Below are 21,988 nucleotides of genomic sequence, written 5' to 3' on the forward strand. Positions count from 1 at the left end.
TATTTTGAAGAGTCTTTTTCATGGTCCAGTGAATAAGAGAGAAAAACAAGCTGATAATAATCTGCGTACACATTTACAAGGACAGTTGAGGTAATTGTTTCCTCTTCCGTAGTTTTTTGTTGTTGTTGTAAAACTTACAAAAAAATCTTTCAGTTTATCTTTAACTGTCAAATGTACCTGAAACTGTTTGTTAAAGGTTGTGGACACATGAAGGTTACAATAAGCATTGCTCTGCAGTAAGATCATATCTTGAATCTTGATGTAATTTTTTTGGACCTCTACATCAGTCCTGACTGAGTGAACTTATGATGAAAGACAGTCCAACCATGATCATCTCACCTCTTTTGTTTTTTGATTTTTTTTTTTTCAGGTTGCATTCTGAGTCACAATATCTAATATTTCCAGTTGATTTTAAAAGAAGTGGATTGTGATGCTTGAGGGAAATTTGGCTGCTATTTCTAGCAGGGAGAACAGCCACATTGAGGCCCTCTCGTAGGTGCAAGATAGCATGTGATTATTTTCTGATGGCAAGAATTTAATCTGTTGAAGAGCCTAAGATAGTAAAATATGACAGCCTCATATATTCATATAACTTAAGAGTATATAGTAATAGAGTGAGGTGGAAAATGTTGATTGTGATTATTGAAATAAACAGTTGTTGAAGAAAAAAGGGAGATAATTCGAATAAGTTCAGTTGATTGAAATTTTTAGACACAGTAAGACACTGCAAATTGAAGTAGATCTCATCTTCAAAGTCAACAGGTGAAAGCAGTGATTTCTTTAGAAATGAAAAATATATATATTTGTTCATAGCAACAGTTGTTTCTGAGAAATTATGTTATAAATATAACCTGTAATATTTTTTTATTATGATTTATTAGAAATGTTAGCACAATCATGTTAATTGAGAAAAAGGGGGAATTATCAAAATACGTCTTTAAGAAAAATGGACATATCATAGTTGAGTCGTCACGGATAACATGTGGCCTGCAGGAGTTTGCGACTGGCACGTCTAATGAAAAATTACCTTGAATTTGTTTTAGTATTGTGGCCTGCTTGTTAATAAGCCATATCTAATGCGGTCTACTTCTCAAAAAAGGTTGTCTGTACTTGTAGTAGAGCATAGTAAAGAGAAGATTCTTAAAAGTGGATCGTTGTATTTGTCATGTCATATACATATAAATTTGCAGTCGTTTTAACTAATTCCTAGGTGTGGTATCTTAACTGATATGGCATTCACTTTCATGACACAATCCAGGACGAAATAATATGGGACATTATTATGTTACACACATTCTATATTTATATATATATATATATATATATATATATATATATATATATATATATATATATATATATATTAGAATTCATAGGATAACTTTTAGTCGTCGCAAACAACTCCCTGAATGCTAACAATACATGAGATGAAAGCTGGAAAGATATTTAAAGCAAGAAAAGTAGCTCAGAAGTCTGTTCTGATGGAATAAACGAAACGACTTGATATCTTTTAATGTTATTTTTTTTCTTTCTACGTTATTAGTTTCCGTTTTTACCAGTCTTCTTATTAGGGTCATTTATCATATTCTTCGTAACGAAGTCCACTTTTGAAAAGTTCAGTTATTCGTTATCATGCACAACATTTATTAATTGTTATTTAAAGAGAATCATTTCTCGAAGAATTCTCAAAGACTTACATAAGATTTGTTTGTTCGTAGTTCTTAAAGAATGAGTTAGTGTGACAATAAAAACGATAAATTTGTTTCCAAATGAAGTCATTAGTAGAAATAAATTCTAACCGAACAGGATCACTACACAAGTTTGATAGTCAAACATTCCTTGAGTAAACGGAAGAGGCCGAAAAAGTTTGAAGTTTAAAACTGAATAGATTGGCGAGTTCATTCATTAGAAATATCAATTCTATGAGGAATAATCGAACTGGATTTGTTTTCTTTTTCCATAATAGATTGAATAATAAGATGTCACTGCTTTATTAATAATGTTCGGGAATACATAGAATAGAAAACTATACAAGTGTTTCTCTTAATCTATTGTTAATTCGATGTGTCATCGCCTCGAGACCAGCCAGTGGCTGACTTGAAAACTTGGCGGAGTTGTGTTGAGAAGTGTGAAGGGCAGAGAGAGGAGGAAAGAGAGATAGAAAGGCAGCGAGGGAAGAAGAAAGAGAGATAGAAAGGCAGAGAGGGAAGAGGAAAGAGAGATGATATGCTAAAACAAGGGAGTAAGGAGAGGGAGAGTATAATAGATAATGTGACAGAACAAGGGGGGAAGAAAGAGAGAGATAGTATGAAATAATGAATACGAGTCGAGAGCGAGAAATAGAGTGAGACAAAGAGGAGAGATGACGTGACAGAAAGAGAAAGACTAAGGGAAATAATAAGGTGACAGAACGAGAAAGGATGGAAAATATACTGTGAGAGAGGAGAGAGGGAGAGATAATATAAGAAAACAACGAGGGAAGAAAGGGGAAGAGAAAGAGAGAGATGTCAGCAGGAAAGAGGAGAGAAAAAGAATAAGAGGGAGAAACAGAGGGATAGAGGAAGAGGGAAAGTGAGAAAAGTGAATAGTGAAGCAGAGGGTGGGAATTGTCAAAATAGATAGAGAGAAAGTAAGGAAAGAGGGAGAAAAAGAAAACTATAAAGATAGTAGAGAGGGGGAGAAGGTTTGCTGGTAAACTAGTGTTGCAGCTGTTTACCCATAATCCACCATGTAAACATTAAATATGGCAGCTTCCAGGGCTGTTTTAAAGTGCAGCAGTTGTACCGGTCTTTCCAGGAATACATCCTTAATAATGTGCCAACGTTCTACACCGTAATTGCATTGTAGTCATCTGTTAGATATTGTTTTTCACAGTGAGTTCAGTAAAGTGTGCTTTATATCCGTGAGTCCTATTATTTGCCTGTGGAATGAGCCAGCGAGAGAGAGACACCTCAGTAGCGGTATGTTGACATGGACAACAATATAATCCAGTCCCCCGTCTCTTGACTGCCACTAAACGTTATTATATCCATCGCTTTACACACTCGGAAATTCACCCTTACCATTATCTTTTACTAATCATTGGATGTTACCCTGCTGGTATCTGTGATCTACCCGAAAGTAACGAAGATAAAGGTGAGCATCGCTTTTACTTTGATTCAAAGAAGAAAAAAAATGATAAAAATTCCATATTTTTCTCGTTTTTTCTTATTAAATAATGTAATTCTAAATTGCATGTTTTATTTTCATTCACGCTGTTCTGGTTGCAATTCGGCGCTATTCTTTAACATAATTATCTTTATTATTCGAGTTAATATCGCTGTTGGCATCTCGTATCTTCCGTAACTATTGATTGTGTAATATATTATTATTATTATTAATTATTATTTATTATAACATCATGCAATCATTTACCAAATGATAACCAGGAACTGTGACTATATTCGATGCTTTGAGGTAAACTTTAAGGGAGTTTCTTTAAATTCTCAACTTTTCCAAAAGCAGAATATTTTTTTAATTCATTCGAATTAAATTTTCAAGAAACCTCATTTATATGACAGCTTAATGAAAATATGTAGAGAGGTACACAAAGAAATGGTTATAAAACTGTTCTTGTGTTTTTTATTTCCTAATTCTTTCGTTATGCGTAAAAAAACGAATTCTAGAAATGGACAGTTGTGGTGTATTTAGATATTTGCTTCGTTGTTTCAGTTTCGAATTTCAGTTCTCCTGCAAGACATGCCGGTACAACTCGGTTCTGGAAATGGCTTGTTATAAAACCGCTTCGAATAATTTCCAATGTAACGAAGTTTGTTGTCTGTAAACTCGAAGGAATTCTAGTTTCTTTGGTTTAAAACAAATCTGTTCGATTTGTTAGTCCTATCCTCCGTCATTTAGTCAGCTGCTTCGAATGTCCGGTAGAATGTGACTAAGGAGGGCCACTGGTCTTTCTCTTCTCACATCTCTCCTATGTGAAACTGAAATTCGAAAATCGACAAACCATGAAATAACAGACAAAAATTTCCGTCCAGCTAAGTCCAGCTGGTTTTCTTTTTATATATCCAAAGCTTACGCCACATATGTGTAAGGTGTGTATGCATCTGTGTGAATATGTGCACACACACATACAAATATATGAAGCACAATACACATATGTATGTAGGTAGGTATAATCTGCAGCTTAAACTACGGGATATATATATATATATATATATATATATATATATATATATGGAAAGAACGAGAAGTCGAATCATGCATTGGAAAAGAGGAAGTCGAATTATAATTTGTATATATATATATGTGTGTTATTTTATACTGAATAACAAGTATTTTGTCTGTGTTATCGATTGCAAAATAAGCGATTGTTTATATATATATGTATGTATATATATATGTATGTATATATATATATATATGTATGTATGTCTTGGCGTCTTTCTGTAACGAAAGAATTCCTACTGAAAATACGCAAATGCCACGACACGTTTCCATCATAACCATCATGATAGTAAATATTAAGTTGCATTTACTTGACAGTGGTGGTCGGGGTATGTCGTCTTCTTGACTTAAATAGGCAGTTATACCTATTACTACTACTACTATCACCGCTATATATATATATTTATATATATATACGTGTGTTTGATTGATTGTCTTCGTCTCGGACTTTTCTCGTGTGTGTGTAGATATATCAAAACCTGTCGCTTGTCTCTCTTCATACATTTTCAGCTCCACGTGAGATGAACGTTTTAATATTCTACCGAGCAACTCTGGTTAGGATATCACTTGGCGATACAGCAACCAGCTATTTACTGTCCCTTTTCCCCCTCCTTTTCTACGACTATCAATAAATACTATAACATATTGATAACATATCAATACTAGAAAACAGCTTTATTATCCGACTTTACTATTAAAGGGGTGTGTGTGTATTGTGACGTACTTTGTACCCCCACCACAGAAAGGCCTTGGTGTGGGGAGAAGAATATGAAAGGGAATTATTATAGAGTCGTACATGTAAAAGACTAAAAGACCTAGTATTTGTGGAATAGTGTTAGTTCTTTTGCCTTCGAAAGAATATTACATGCTGTCGTCTCGTGACATGACTTGTAGGGGGTTTTAAGGTAGAATTTCCAGAACACACGTTATAATTTAAGCGCTAAATAATTCAACTTGAATAGTCAATTACTTCTTCTCTTGAGAAATGCCCTCGCTCGTGGCAATGATAATTGCTGTCTTCAATAATAAAACCTGCTGCCGTAGTATTTACATTCTCGGTTTAATGTCGATGCCTTTGAGCTTAAATTGCCTTCTTCACCTACAAATTGTTTGTATTGTTGTGAAAATTAAGACGTCTATTTGTTTTTCCTTATAATAAAGTTGTTGCTTCTCAAAAATAACTGATTTATTTATGTTGAAGCCAAGTCCTACAGCTATAAAAATAACGTGAATATATAATATTGCCAAATGAATATCGCATATTAAATATTGCTGTTATAAAGGATACGTGTCTTCAATACAATTTATATTGTTGACTCCACATTAGATTTGCTTAAGTAGACCTGTTATTTAAGGGTATTCCAGCTATGACCATCCTGTTTTAAGGATATCTAGGGCCACATCATTCAATGTATCCGATCTCATTTTTTTTTTCTTTGAAAACACTCGAGTGCAATTTGAGGGAGATTTGGTCGCTACATCTAGCAGGTCGAGCGACAACGTAAAGGCTCCATTGTTGCTTCATAGACAAGTTGTGTGTATTGTATGGGCAATCTCGGTTAGAATGGTTTGCCTTGGATTTTCAAGTCGGAAGACATCAACTTAACGCGCGCGGGTGCGCGTGTAGGCACAGTAATGGTTAAGTTCGTTTCGCAACTACGAAATCCCGAGTTCGATCCCACTGCTAGACGTCCTGGTCAACTGTATAGCCTTTTCTATAGCCTCGAGTCAATCCATACCTTCTGAGTGGAATTGTGTGAACGGTACAGCTTTGCCACATACTGTCATGCTTATTCTTCCTCATCACTACATTAAGGGTGACAGACGTCTGTGGAATACTCGGACACAATTCATTCAGTTGACCGAACACCAAAGAAGTGAATCCTCTTCGTTTAAACGACGAAGATCCCCCACCCCGCTATTTCAGACAGGAAGTCACCAACTTTTAGACATAATTGAATTAGTTTTCACGAAGGAAGACACCGACTTGGGACGTTTGACCAAACGGTAAGTCCTCTCCTATCTGTTCTATTGCTTCTCTCCTTGTCTCTCGACTTATTTTCCTATTTTTTTCAATTCTTTCTTAAACTTTGGCAATAAATTCACTTCTAGAACGGTTTATTTATTGATCTATTTGTCACGCTTGGTTTTGTTGAACAAAAACAAAAACCAACAATGAAACCATGGTTATAGAACTCTCGGTGAGTTCCAATAGAGTAGACGGAGTCTTGGAATAGCTATCACCACCCCTGGGAGAAAGAAAAGGAGACAGAATTGAGTGGTGATGGGGGATGGGGTATTTTAGTTTTGTTTTTTTTTACTATTCTTTCTGTGGGTAATTGTATAAGTTTACTCGAAAAGGGAACAGAATTTGGGTATCAAAATGTAAAAACATTAACCCTTTTTTTAACAAACAAAAAAATTCTTTCACAAGGAAACAACTGCCCAAATTTTCCCCCACTTTTCCTTGACCATGATGTAGTTAGTGATAGCTATTCCGAAAGACCATCGATCACCGTTTGGAGACAGGTGATAGTAAAATTCCAAAATTTCCAGCCTTTCTTCCCTTTTTTTTTTTTTTTTTTGTACCGTTTTCTTCCCCATGAGGTATGGATTGCTATTTCAAAGCTAGGATCAGGTAAGATCAAATTTAAACACGATTCACTTGAAATATCAGTTTAATTTTTCACTTTCCGTGGTTGCATGAGTTGGACAGTCAGAGACGGATTTTCCACAGCCAGATGCTCTTCCTGTTGCCACCCTCCACCCGTTTCCAAGCAAGGTAATGTTTCCTCGTGGCAGGACATGTTTTTGCAGAATATTGGAAACGAAAGGCACCGCTTGTATGACAGTGATGCGCATGCACACACACACACACGACGGTCTTCTTTCAGTTTCCATCTACCAGTTTGACTTGCAAGGCTTTGGCTGGTCTGTAGCTATAGTAGACACTTTGCCCCAGGAACCACATAGTGGAACTGAACCCAGATCTGTGTGGTTGAGAAGCAAACTTCTTAACTGCACAGCCACTCCTGCACCTACAAGTCGTTTGCTGAATTGGTCACACTTCACTTGATATCATTCAAACCCTCCCTGTATTATCATTTTCAAACATCTAAACTAATGGAGTAAGGATTATTTGCCAACATAACATGGCAGTCCTGGTTTAGGACGAATGTTGCTGTAATTTAGCCCCAGGAGGCATCGTCTCCAACTGGCTATACAACACGATCTTAACAAGCTAATCTTTATTTTAAATGCCTTCTTTTTAACTTGGATAGTTTGTCTTTTATCGTTCACTTGTTTTGGTCATTAGACTGCAGCCATGCTGGGGCACTGCCTTGAAGAATTATTAGTCAAATTAATCAACCCCAGTACTTTTTTTTTCCCCAAGATCTTCTTTTGAATGTTAACAATGGAATCTGATTGCACTTTTGACTGAGCAGTTCAGCAAACCATCAATTCCTGTAAACAGTCATTCAACTTTTACTCCAATTCTCTAAAACTTTCTTGTCGTAAAGTCATTCATGCCAAAGCAGATAACTGGAGCCTGGTGCAGCTCAACAGCTTTGCCAGCTCCTGTCAAACCATCCAACCCATGCCAGCATGGAAAACTGATATCAAATGATAATGATCTCCCTTATCATGAATATATTACCAGCAAAGCAGTAAATTCATTTAGCAATGAGGTTGCACATTCTTTTACATTATGGCCTTCTGTTATGCTTCAGTGCTTTTCACTGACCATTATTTTTGCTCTTTAAATACTCTCAAGTGGATTCTAGAGTTTAGGTCTGTCAAATAGCAGGTCAAACAATTTCTACAAATTCCTCATCATAAAGATGAGGAATGTGGGTTTTTTTGTTTCCATTTCACTGGTGCCATGTAAAAGAGCACTGGTGCTGGTTCCATGTAAAAAGCACCCAATACACTCTGTAAAGGGGTTAGTGTTAGGAAGGGCATCCAGCTTTAGAAACCATAGTGGAACCTGGTGCGGCTCCTGGCCTTACTAACTCCTGTCAAACTGCTCACTCCATCCCTATATGGAAAACCGATATTAAATGATGATGATGAAATGACACGCAAGAAAGTAGTGCACCTGTTCTAAAACCAGGGCTAGCCTCAAAAAAAGAACACTGTCAGAACATAGACACCATTCATTAGAACATAACTGATATGTCTGAGATCTAGTCCTTGTCTTAATGATAAGGGAGCAGCAATTAAACTCACTTTTTGATTAGTTAGTCCGGGGAGAAGAGGAGGCAGTGCTTATCACATTTACAGGTTGTCCCAGACTGGTGAGATTGATGTGGTTAATGTTCAGTCTGAATAGCTACAGGAAAGATATGAGGGAAATGGTTTCAATGGAATGCTTATAACAGAACAAACTTTAAAGAACCCCCTCTCCCAAAGATCAGTTGCTGTGTTTGGGTAACCCCAGTGTAACACCCTCACTACTTAATTCACACGATGTCTGCCCATCATTTTAATCTCATGACTCAATGAGAGAGTCTATATATGGTTGCTGCATCCACTAGAAATAGCATTCAAGTCACTCTTAAATTACACCTGTGTTAAAAGGGGGAGGATACAGGAGTTAATGTGGTCCCTAATCATCATTTAATGTCCTCCTCCCATGGACATTATTTACATTTGACGGATATTTGTCCTCATCTTATTTGTTGTTAACACAATGCTTCGGCTGATATACCCTCCAGCCTTCATCAGGTGTCTTGGAGAAATTTCGAACCTGGGTTCTCATTCCTAAGGTATTTATTATTATTATTCAGGTCACTGCCTGGAATCGAACTTGGAATCTTGGGGTTAGTAGCTTGCGTTCTTAACCACTATGCCATATGCCCATGAGCAACAAACAAGATGAGGACAAATATCCATCAAGAAGGGCATCCAGCTGTAGAAACTCTGCCAGATCAGATTGGAGCCTGGTGCAACCATTTGGTTCGCCAGTCCTCAGTCAAATCGTCCAACCTATGCTAGCATGGAAAGCGGACATTAAACGATGATGATAATGTACATAATTCCTCATCTCTTAAATATAGAACACCTCCTAAGGGTTCGACAATTTAATATGAGTTGGTTAGTCAGAAGACTGTAGCAAGTTCTATTGTCTGCTTCGGCATGGTATCCATACCTGTATCTTCCTCCTCCTCATCATCATCATTTAACGTCCATTTTCCATGCTGGCATGGGTTGAATGGTTTGCCTGAAGACTGGTAAGCTGGGGAGCTCCTCCGAATGTCAAACCACTGAACTGTGGTGGGGTGGGGCTGAGTGATTTTCACATGGTGCCAGCAGCAGTGAGGTCACAGAGTAACATGTAAGACAAGGTGCAGAGCAGTGTTGAGGAAGGTGGTGGCCTTGTGGCAGGTGAGGAGAAGTGAGAGTATGAATAGGGGAACAGAAATAGATATCTTGTCGTAAAGTGGGGGGGGGGCATACATGGCTGTGCCAGTTGGAAAGAGAGAGAGAGAGAGAGAGAAGGAAATGTGACAAGGCATACACTTGAGTTACAGTGAAGTGCATATAAATGAAATGGGAAAAGAGGATTGGGTGGGAGATGGTGGGGAGGGGAATGCAGTGAACATACACGGGGGGAGGGAGGGTGTGGGGGTGTGAGGAAGATATGTTGTAGGGGGAGTATTCATCAGGGACCGATTGTGTTGGAGGTCGGTTCAAGAAGGGGGAAGCCAGTGATGGAGGATTGTGGGATACAGGAAGCAATGATTGTTGGTAGAGGTGGGGAGGGTTGGAGTAGAGATTTGTAAGACAGTTTGTGTGTGTGTGTGTCTGAGATGGTGGTGGTGGAATATAGACATAAACAACATGCTTTTATGGCCTCCATTAGACTTTGATGGATGGGTCTTCTTTAGCACAGCATATCACCAATCAACTTGCTTTTTTTTTCTCCAAGGTCAACTTTACCTTTTGTGAGGTGTCAATAAAAAAAATAGCACAAATTAGTGATTTGGTGGAATTGAGGATTGGGACAAGTTGTCTTGTGATATATATTCCAGGTTTTTTTTGTCCCGACAGTAATGGTCTTGATAACACTGGTGCCAAGGTGTATTGGTTCAAGTTGGAAGCTTTGGATAAACATCAATAGCATGAAATGGCAGATTTACATCCATGCTTATCTGCTAGTCCTCTCTGCCCCCCCCCCCAAAAAAAAAACCTCGCCCAGGTTTACACAGATGTGTGCAGAGACATGATTGACCTTGACTGACAGAGGCCTTATAAATTCCTTGACACTCAGTCTGCTCATGGTTAAATCTTTCTAGTCTGTTCAATCGGAAATAGACTGGGGTAGTTCCTTTTGGTATCCCACTATCTTGTAGTCCCTTTTCGTACCCCACTTAAAAGTAAATACCAAGTTTTGTACCCCACCCTCTTGTGACACTGTCCATCCCTCTCATTAGAAATATTTCTGTGTGAGGCCATATTGTCTACATAATGTTAATAATCTGGTAAGTCTTAATTCTTTTGATGCTAACCCATCTAAGAATGTCCCTGGTTCTATGTCTTAGTCATTTAAACTAATGCTGTCCATCAAAGCATCGTGGTAATTTATTTCAAACACCATCTTATTAATGACAGTTATTTTACTAAATTCTTCATTATTTTCAAAATTAACTGAAACAAGGGCAGGTGCTGCATGGCTTAGTGGTTTCAGGTGTGTTGCACTATCGATTGTGAGATTGTGGTTTTGATTTCCCGACGAGTTGCATTTTGTGTTCTTGAGCAAAACACTTCATTTCACTCTGCTTCAGTCCACTCAGCTGTAAAGGGGTCCCCCTGCAATGGACTAACCTTCCGATCAGGGAAAAATGTTCGCTTGCTTGCCCAGCCAGTGGGGTGGCACGATTCAAAAGCTAAGACGATGCAAAGTGCATTGTGACCAGTGATGTATAACATCTGATAGTCTGGTCGATCATGTGATCAAAATCACGTGAATTGATGCAACAGAAGTATGGTTACAAAGAGATTAAAGTAATCTAGATTAAAACCTTCCTCAAAATTTCATGTTAATTCATGAACCCGACACCAAATCGATTGAAACAAAGGCATCGCAACAGAAATATGGTGACAAAAGGGTTAAAAGAGAGCATAAAAATTGTCCCTTTACCTTTACTTTCAACCTTAGAATTGTTGTACACTCATACAAACATTCTAAATTTTTTGAACCTGAAAATCTTCACTAAATTCTAATCCTATCTTCAGACCCTTTAAAGTTCAGGATGTTCAAAACGTCTCTCAGCAGTGAATTTTTTTTTCATCCTGTGCATCACCATGGCACTACTTCAAGAGTTTTTCAGTGAATAGAATATTTTGAAGGGACTTTGGCCACAGAGATCACCTGATTTAACACCACCAGACTTTTTTTCTTTTTTTTTCTGGGGAGCAAGTAAAGGATCAGTGTACAAGAATCGCCCAAAAACCATGACATACTTTACTGCAGAGAGACTTTTTGAACACCCTGTATAAGGAGTCAAAGGCTGAAACACTTTCCCAGGGAATAGGGGGTTTCTTCAGCTCTCCTTAGAATTTGTTGCTATCATTTATCTTCTCACCTCTTTCTTTCAACAAACCTTTTATATTTTACTTATTTCAGTTATTAGACTGTGGCCATGCTAGAGCACTACCACGAAGAATTTTTAGTCGAATGAATCAGCCCTGCTACTTAGTATTTTTAAGCCTGATACTTATTCTATTGGTCTCTTTTGCTGAACTGCTAAGTTATGGGGTTCGTAAACTGTTGTGTCCTCCGTCTCCAGTGTCATGGTACCACCACGGTATTGTAACGAAAGGTTTAGATACACTGTACCAGTGTTGTAACAGTAAACAAGATAACGATGCAGCCGTAATAACAACGTAACGATCCAACAATCTCTTAACGAACCAACAATCAATTTTCCAAAGGAACCAACAACCAACCAACACCTTCCAACTTCACTGCAAATCCGACTCGAACTAACACACAAACTTCACTCTGACCACTGCTGTTTATAATTGCTCATAAGGGGACATCGTGACTCTCATCACAACATAAACACAAGACCAATTGTCCAGTGGGGGTGGGGGATACATACTTTCAGTTTCCATCTACCATCCACTTACAAGGCTTTCGTTGGCCAAGGTTATAGTAGAAGACTCTTGCCCAAGGTGCCAAGATAGGAATGAAAGTAAACTTCTTACTACACAGCCATGCCTGCCCCTAGAATGTTTTTTATTTTTGGTTGTTGCTAGTGCTGCCAGACTGCCTCCGTGCAGGTGGCATGTAAAAAACACCTTTTGAGCGTGGTCGTTGCCAGTACCGTCTGACTGGCCCTCGTGCCAGTAGCATGTAAAAAGTACCCACTACACTCTCGGAGTGGTTGGTATTAGGAAGGGCATCCAGCTGTAGAAACTTTGCCAGATCAGATTGGAGCCTGGTGCAGCCTTCTGGCTTGCCAGTCCTCAGTCAAACTGTCCAACCCATGCCAGCATGGAAAGCAGACGTTAAACGATGATTATATTTCTTTAGATTTTTACAGGATTTTTTTTTTGCTATGACTGACTGATTGCCCTTTCTAGATCTATAGGAAAGGAGATTGCTATTAATTTCCAATCATGTTGATTTAAGGCAAATAAAACATCATAAGTCAATAATCAATTGATAATGATGCTAGGATTGATCACAGAAATGTATTTGTATAGATTCCATACCTACATGAGAAAACCAGAAAGAATAAGGGACAACACGTTTCGGTAGGAATGTCACAGATATTTGGTCAAAGGAATAACATCATGTTCAAATCTCGCCTTTAGGTTTTATTGCACATTAAAAAAACAAAAAATAAACATACAAAGAATAAGATGATCACACTGCTATTGTTGTTTAGCCCCAGGTCAATTCTCAGTGAGCAGGCTTGATAAAAAACATACAGCTATAACCATCCTGTTTTTTTTTATTAATCCAGATATTATCTCATACAAACATTATTTAATGTATAATGATTACACACACACACACTACAACAGGTTCAATGTCTGTGGGAACAAGTTGTTGGGCTGTTGATCATATGGTGGTGTTGCTGTGTACAATGGACATGTGGCATGTAATATATATATATATATATATATATATATATATATATATATATATATATATAAATAATAGATTCAAAAACTAGTGTCAGTGTGTCACACTTGGATTCCCTCTCAAGGACACTCCTACTATTCCTCATGATGGGAGTGAGTGTAATAGGCAAAGAGACAATGAGGGCGGTGGTGAAGACTGGGAGAGAGAAAGAGACAGAAATTTAGGGAGAGTTGATGTTTTATTAAAAGTAGTGTTGATGGTGGCAGTGGGAGTAATGAGAGAAAAAGAGTGGATACGTGAGAGAAAGAGGAAGATGATGTACAACTTTGTTTAACCATGTCTCTTTGACAAAATCCTGTTGCCAACATACTGAACACTATCATTTTTGTTATATTTTTTTGCTTTCTTTAATATATACACATATAAAATACACTTTAATTGAAATATAGTTTCCCCAAAATTAAACATGTCTAATATAATAAATGTAAATGTCTGTGTGTCACACTTTTTCAACTATAATAACTCCTTTCTACTGGAAGCACAAGGCCTCAAATTTTGAGGGAAGGGATTAAGTCAATTACATCAACCCAGTACATAACTGGTACTAATTTTATCGACCCTGAATTCAAACTCAAAACCTAACAGCAGACGAAATACTGCTAAGCACTTTGCCCGGTGTCCTATTATTGACTCTTGTTGTTGTTGAACCCCAAGTCATCTCTGATTGAGCAGACTTGTGGTGAAATGTATTTTTATGTCTTTGTCAATCTTCCTCAAGCTGACACCTTCCCAACTACAGGAATCCAGGTTCAGTCCTACTAGACGGCACCTTGGACTAGTGTCTTCCACTATAGCCCTAGGTCAATCAAAACCTTATGAGTGGATTTGAAAAATGGAAACTGAAAGAAACTTGTGTGTGTGTGTGGCTTAATGGTTAGGGTATTCAGCTCATGATCGTGAGGTTATGAGTTCAATTCCTGGTGGCATGTTTTGTCCTTCAGCAAGGCCCTTTATTTCACATTGCTGCAGTTCACTCTGCTGGCAAAAATGAGTTGTACCTGTATTTCAAAGGGTCAGCTTTGACACATTCTGTGTCAAAGCTGAATCTCTCTGAGAACTACGTTTAGGGTGTGCATGTCTGTGGAGTACTCAGCCACTTGCACATTAATTTCACAAGTAGGCTGTTCCATTGATGCCTGTGTGTGTGTGTGTGTGTGTGTGTGTGTGTGTGTGTGTGTGTGTGTGTGTCCTTATCTTCCCTGTTATGCAACAATTATGAGCATCACTCATACAAGTAGTGCTGTTCACTTCCAATTTTCCATGAAAGCTTGTCCAGTTACGGTGGGACATTACCCTGCTTGGAAACAAGTGAGGGTTGGTGACAGGAAGGGCATTCAACCATAAAAAAGAATCTGCCGCTACAAATTCTACCAAACCAAGCAAGCATGGAAGCCTGGTGACAATCAGCCTGTTGACAGTTTCAAATTAAAGTCATTGAAGGGTATACCAGTAGGTCGTTCAGCTTGAATGCTTTCCAGGTATTTCAACTGCAATGAATTCATTTTAGTTGTATTCTTTTACTTGTTTGTCACTTGACTGCGGCCATGCTGGAGCACCGCCTTTTGTCAAACAAATCGACCCAAGGACTTGTTCTTTGTAAGCCTAGTACTTATTATTCTATCAGTTACTTTTGCCGAACCGCTAAGTTACGGGGACGTAAACACACCAACATCGGTTGTCAAGCAATGGCAGGGGGACAAACACATACACACACACACACATACATACACACACACATACATATACACACACACTCACACACACAATGGGCTTCTTTCAGTTTCCATCTACCAAATTCATCTACAAGGCTTTAGTCAGCCTGTGGCTATAGTAGAAGACACTTGCCCAAGGTGCCACACAGTTGGACTGAACCCAGAACCATGTGCTTGGGAAGGAAGCTTCTTGCCCCACAGCCATTCCTGTGCCTGTTGATGTAATCAACACTGGCATTCCTAGAGATAAACTTCTTGACAATGTCCTAAATACATCCATTTAACAGACTATTTTTTCTTTGTGTAAAATAAATTGCTAAATAGAAATGAGTTGATGTGAATAAAATTAAATTAAACTATAAAGATGCAGACATGGCTGTGTGGTTAAGAAGCTTGCTTTTTAGCTACAGGGTTTCAGGTTCCATCTCACTGCACAGCACCTTTGCAAGTGTCTTCAAGCCCTAGCTTGACCAATGCCATGTGAGTGAATTTGGTTGACGGAAACTGTGAGGAAGCTCATTGAGTGTGCCTGTTTCTCAATCACTTGACAATTGGTATTTGTTTGTTTACATCCCTGTAACTTAGCAGTGTGGCAAAAGAGACCAAAGTACCAGACTTAAAAAAAAAAAAAAACCCCAAAAGACAAAAACTAGATTGATTTATTTGACTGAAACCCTTCAAGGGGATGCCCCAGCATGGCCACAGTCCAATGAAAAGTAAAAGATAAATGATAAAAGATAAACAAATCAATGAAATTCCAGTACCTTGTTTGTTTTTGTTGTTTTTTTTAAAACGAGGCTGTTGTAAATGAAAGCTGTGATTGTCGGGTTGAGAATAGACAGATGAAAATTAATCTGATGTTAAGTACCTGTCTAACTGGCTAATTACACAGTTGCTCGTTACAGCTATTCACACATTAACTGAGTGTAAAGAAAATACTGCAAAGAACTCTAAGATTTTTTTCTATTATTATTATTATTATTGTTGTCGAAAATATATTCCAAGCTCTTTCACTATAATTATCATGTTATATTTTATAAATCTGCCATAATTAAAACAACATCCATTATTAGCTTTGAGATTTCTTGGATTATCCAGACAGTGTTTTTAGCACCTGACGACCGTCTTAAAGCCAACCACTGACCCAAGAAATATAATTAAATGGTACTATACCTATATTTTAAGTTGAGTATTTGATGTAATGTTTAGAGACATGGACCATTAAAGATAATAGAAAACTTTGAAACATTTGCTACACAGGCCATTGAAATGATTGGTAACTTTTAACATTTAAGGCATAAACCATTAAAAATATGAGGTATCTTAGTGTTAATCTTAAATGTTAATATTTAATAAATGAACCATTTAAAATAAGTAACTTAACATCTAACACATCAGCCATTAAAAATATGCTGTATGAAGAAGCACCCAGTACACTCTATAAAGTGGTTGGCATTAGAAAGGGCATCCAGTCATAGAAACCATGCCAAAATGGACATTAGAATTTGGTGCAGTCTTCTAACTTGCCAGCTCCTGTCAAACTGTCCAACCCATGCCAGCATGGAAAACAGACATTACATGATGATTATATGATCATAGATCAGTCGTTGTCAGTCTAGTTGAGTCTATTTTAATTAGTTTTTGAGTAATATCCGTAACAAGGACAATTGGCAGTGAGTGAGTGCCCTCTTGTGACATTGTCTCTTCATTAAGGATGGTGATTATGGACAATGACATGTTAGCGACCAGGATGCCAACAGAAATAGGGCAGTGGAAATACGGAGTTAGCTACCTTTGTTTCAATTAAGTTTTGAAACATTACAAAAAACTTAATGTCTTTATTAACCCTTTCGATATCAACCTAGCTGAAACTGCCTCTGTTTTCAAAAGTTCTGAATTAAAATCTTCCACCAAACCTTAGTCACAATTTATGTTCCTTACACTAGCTTAATGATAACTAAGTTATTTTACTAAATTCTTTGTTATATTTAAAATTAATTGAAAGAAAAAGCTCCCACTACACTCTTGGAGTGGTTGGCGTTAGGAAGGGCATCCAGCTGTAGAAGCTCTGCCAGATCAGATTGGGGCCTGAGGCAGCCTCCTGGCTTCCCAGACCCCAGTTGAACCATCCAACCCATGCCAGCATGGAAAACGGACGTTAAACGATGATGATGATATATATATATATATATACATATGAAGGGCTTCCACACAGTTTCTGTCTACGAAATTCGCTCACAAGACCTTGGTCGGCTTGAAGCTGTAGCAGAAGACACTTTTTTGTAGAGATGATGTTTAATTTATTGATTTTGTGATACAGAAGAGAGTATCAATATTAATTGCAGGTCATCGTTGCCAGTGGCAGAAACTATATTTTATTTTTGTGCTAATTCAATTTTTATAGAATTTCTCTTGGATTTATTTTCGCATTATATAAAAACGATATTAAATGATAATAATAATAATAATAATAATAACAGAGCTATTGTATGGAAAGGTCTGTGAATAAATTAAATGAAGATATTAATGATGGCCCATAGCATTGTTGTTGATATCTTGGTTTGGTTTTACTCTTGACTCTTCTCCGTAGTTCATAAATGGGAGGGAGAGAGAGAGAGAGGAGTGATAGAGAGAAAGGGGAGGGGGAAAATGTCTTGTTCTTCCTTCTCTTTTTTACTATGTGCACAAAGATTGTAAATTTGGTGCAGATCTTGTTGTCATTCCGTTGTCACGGCTTTCCACATCTCTCAACAAATTGCCTTGGACAGTGAGTAAGGCAGTTGGCCACATTGGCCCCACCACCACCAACAGACTGCCTCTCTGAACCTCCACACCAGGTGCCATGTGGTGTACAAGAATACGACACGCATGGTTGACGATGGGGTTGCCTTCACAGCTGCAGCTCACTTGCTAGTTGAGGCCCAACCATTGTCTGATCGCATAGATCTTCTGTTTGGCAGCAATAATCTTTGAGCTGTTGGCCTAGGACACCTCCACCTTGTCGGTTATCCAACATCATTTTGTCCTTTCAGGATTGATAAATAAGTACCTTTTGCACACTTTGGTCAATGTAATCAACTTAACCCCTCCTCTGAAATTGCTGGCCTTGTGCCAAAATCTGAAATTAATATTAATGATAATTATTATTATTTAAATGGATAAAGCGCCGAGCTGCTAGAATCGTTAGCACGCCAAGCGAAATGCTTAGCGGTATTTTGTCTGCCGCTACGTTCTGAGTTCAACTGAGGCCGACTTTGCCATTCATCCTTTCAGGGTCGATTCAATAAGTACCAGTTACACACTGGGCTTGATGTAATCGACTTAATCCCTTCCCCCAAATTTGAAGCCTTGTCCTTCCTGAAGAAAGGATTATTATTTACATGGATCCAAGATCTTCTCTATCTTAAAATGGGTATCCTAGTCATTTACAGTGATTCTGGAAGTTATTTTGTCAATCTCTAAAGGATGAACTGTAAAGTCATCCCTTGTGGCATTTGAACTCAATACCACTGCAAGACGTTGGGTCCTGCTCTTTACTGATTCAGCCAACATCTCCCGCCTTTCTTCAAACATTAATTAATATTTTTGGTGCTGGCTCAATCGTTAGGACATCAATCAAAATGCTTAGCACATTTCATCCGTCTTTACATTCTGAGTTCAAATTCTACTGAGGGTGACTTTGCTTTTACCCTTTTTTGTGGGGTCATAAAATACATACCAGTTGAGTACTGGGGTTGATGTGAAAGACTTACCTACTCCCTCGAAATTGTGGGCCTTGTGCCAAAACGTGAAACCAATATTTTTGGTGTATTTTTTTTTTTTCCAGTCTTGTTTATGAATTTTTAGAAAAAAGTCTAAAATATTTTAGGAAAACAGCAGAAAAATTATTAGAATGATATATTAGTCACAAACAAATTTTGAGATTAATTAATTCCATTGATTGCAGTGGAAGTAGATCGAAGTAAACATCGGTGAACAAGTTATGTGATCTTCAGAAATCATTTTATGTACTTTAAAATTAAATTCCATGTGATAGAGGACATGTTCTCTTTTTTTCTCTCACTTGGAAAAATTAATTTTCTTATAAAAGCAATCATCATCATAAGTCTGCTGACATGGGTGGAATGGTCCAACAGGAGCTGGCAAGGCCAGGAATCATACCGGGTTCCCTTCTGTTTGAGCACCTTGTGAGTGGATTTGGTAGACGGAAACTAGAAGAATCCCGTTGTATATGTATATATATGTATATGTGTGTGTGTATATGTTTGTCCTCCCCAACATCGCTTGACAACCGATGCTGGTGTGTCTATGTCCCCATAACTTAGCGGTTTGGTAAAAGAGACCGATAGAATAAGTGCTAGGCTTACAATGAATAAGTTCTGGGGTCAATTTGCTTGACTAAAGGCAATGCTCCAGCATGGCTGCAGTCAAATGACTGAAACAAGTAAAAGAGTAAAGAGAGTATCACATTTGACACAATAATCTGAATGCTAAAGGGTTAAATATTTAAATTTTGGCTCAAGTCCCCCACCCCTTACACTCCTGTTCATTGGTGGGGGTGGAAGTTGGTGTTCTTCAGATATTTTCTTTTCAAAACAAAAAAGCTCAATCATCTTTTCTTTTACTTGGCACTGGACTAACCTGTCTCTCAATAATTGAATGAAAGGAATTTTACAATAGTGTTATATGAGGGAGGGGGGAACATTTTGATAAAAGGGTAGGGATTAGGGTTAGGATTGTGAAGGCTTTTCCCCACCTCCATAGAACTGTTCAGTTCTTAATACTTCACTTTCTTACTTTTTTTTTTCTTTTTTTTTCTTGGCAACTTCATTTGAATCTTGAAATAGCTTTATGGAACATTGTCCAAAATTATCTAAAGTTGAAAGTGTGTGTGTGTGTGTGTGTGTGTGTAATTTAGCCAAAATATATTTGGTGTTTTGGAAGAAATTTCATTTCTGCTTCGTTTCGGCTAATTTGCATTAAAATGGTGTTAGTTCTGCTCGCTTATTCTTCAGGCCCCAAACTAAAGCAATTTTCCCAATCTTTCTTCTACCACACTTTAACCCATTGGAAATTTCTCTGCTGATAGAAGTTTTTTTTTTTTTTTCTTTAGTTGCTCATCAATTTCATTGAGCTTTCCTTAAAAAAAAAAAAATTGTGTACACACACACACACACACATCAAAAACAACAAATGTCAATTAAACATACACGATGAATTCGATTGATGCTTAGTGTAAGTTTTAGATGGAAAAATAGGAATGAAAATGACATCTTGAGCAAGGCTCTTCATCCGAAAGAGGAAGAGCAATTCCACACAAAAGGAGACAAAAACTGGAAAATTATAATAAAACTGTGCTACCATAATTTATGTATTTTTATGTTCCCATGAACCAATAGGATTCAAAAAAGTTTAAAAAAAAAAAAAATTCTGCAGGATTGTCATGTGACCAGGGCAGCCATCTTGGATCCAGTCGACTAGATGAGAATTTGATTGCAACTCAAAGAAAATAAACTTTCTATTTTGCAAAGATGTATTTTCAGGAAGAACTAGCTTAAAACTACAGTTTGGCAGGGTTATTTTTTGGAAGATCATCTTGCTTGTCAGCAAAAACAGAATTTACTGTGGCCATTAGAATTTGTTGTGCCAATTACATTTTGGGATTATAAGTTTAGTTTACAAAATCCTGACAAATAATTACTTTAAAACATTGCAACCATTATGACATACTATGATGGTGGGGGGTTCATTTTTATACACGGTGCTTTATATTTTCTTGAATATTAACAAGGGTCTTGTAACAAGACGTAACTGACACAACAGTAGGTATGTTGCATCAGTTATGCAAATGTTTTGTGAGGTTGCTCATATTACAACTGGGATACCTCGGACAGACCATACATCTGTGGTTATGATTCAACTCTAGTAAGTAAAATGAGCAAATGAGACAGTCTTACAAGAAGACTTCTCAGAAAACCTCAACCTAAAACATCTGGGTTTCAGATGGAGAAATATTCTTTGCAGCAGCACTAGCTCTTATGTCGTGGTAAGTGATGATATGGTTTCAGAAGATGCTTTCAATAAAGCTGTACTTGTTGATGTTATGCAGGCTGCTACATTCTCCAAACACCACATGTTCAATGATGGAGCCGGTAGTCGGTTCAAGACCCGGTACACACTCTCTACAATGCTCCACCCACAAGATCTCCATCCACGTCTCTTGCAAATGGACTGGAGCTTCTTTGCCACTGGGTGGCACAAGAGGCACTGTTAAGCCTGTTATCTGGAGATGTATTCTCCAAACATGTACAGTTGTTAACTTGACCAGGCAATTTCGCAAAGCTGCTGGAGCTGCATGTCCAAACATCCATGTCTTGTATGTTTACCATGGGGCTGTGCGTGCTGTCAAGGTAGATCTTGAAAACCGATGGCTGAGACCTCTCTGAACAGTGCATTTGCAGGTAACTGCAGCAGTCCTATAATACACAAGTCACTGATCATAATGTGGCTGAAATTTCCATGGACAGTGCACAAGCAGATAACTGTGGTCCCCCCCCCCCCCCCATGCAGTAGACAGTCACATCTTTGGCACAGGACAACTCTGTTCTGCAGGATGGGGATTAAACCACTGATGTGAAGATAGGTCACTATGTGGTTGTCACATAGGACGATGTTTGGTGGCTGACCACTGTCATTGATAAGTTTGCTGTCAATAAGGATGTATATGTGGACTTCATGCATGCCGGTGGACCCAATACTACCTCAAATTGGTCAACCACAAAAGACAGATGCTGGATACTGCTTGAAGATGTACTTGACTAATTTGGAGCAGACTTCTGTCGTGTGCCTGCTGGGGCTAGAAAACCACCACATCAGGCCCTCCCCTTTCCAGACA

The 21,988-nt window shown here is 37.9% G+C and overlaps 1 protein-coding gene and 1 long non-coding RNA gene across 2 annotated transcripts in view; both read left to right on the forward strand.

Moving 5' to 3' along the window:
- The first annotated feature begins 2,728 nt into the window (after nt 1-2,728).
- LOC106876872 (RING finger and SPRY domain-containing protein 1) overlaps nt 2,729-21,988 on the forward strand; it is a 178,257-nt gene continuing 158,997 nt past the window's right edge. The window contains exon 1 of the mRNA XM_089348208.1: nt 2,729-3,135. The gene's annotated coding sequence lies outside the window, so the exon portion shown is untranslated. The remainder of the gene's footprint in view (nt 3,136-21,988) is intronic.
- Nucleotides 5,878-21,988, forward strand: part of LOC149137441 (uncharacterized) — a 37,247-nt gene continuing 21,136 nt past the window's right edge. Inside the window, exon 1 of the long non-coding RNA XR_016240837.1 lies at nt 5,878-6,228. This is a non-coding gene — a long non-coding RNA (uncharacterized LOC149137441). The remainder of the gene's footprint in view (nt 6,229-21,988) is intronic.

Source organism: Octopus bimaculoides, chromosome 1, assembly GCF_046866305.1.
Source record: "Octopus bimaculoides isolate indiv1 chromosome 1, ASM4686630v1, whole genome shotgun sequence".
Classification (NCBI taxonomy): domain Eukaryota; kingdom Metazoa; phylum Mollusca; class Cephalopoda; order Octopoda; family Octopodidae; genus Octopus; species Octopus bimaculoides.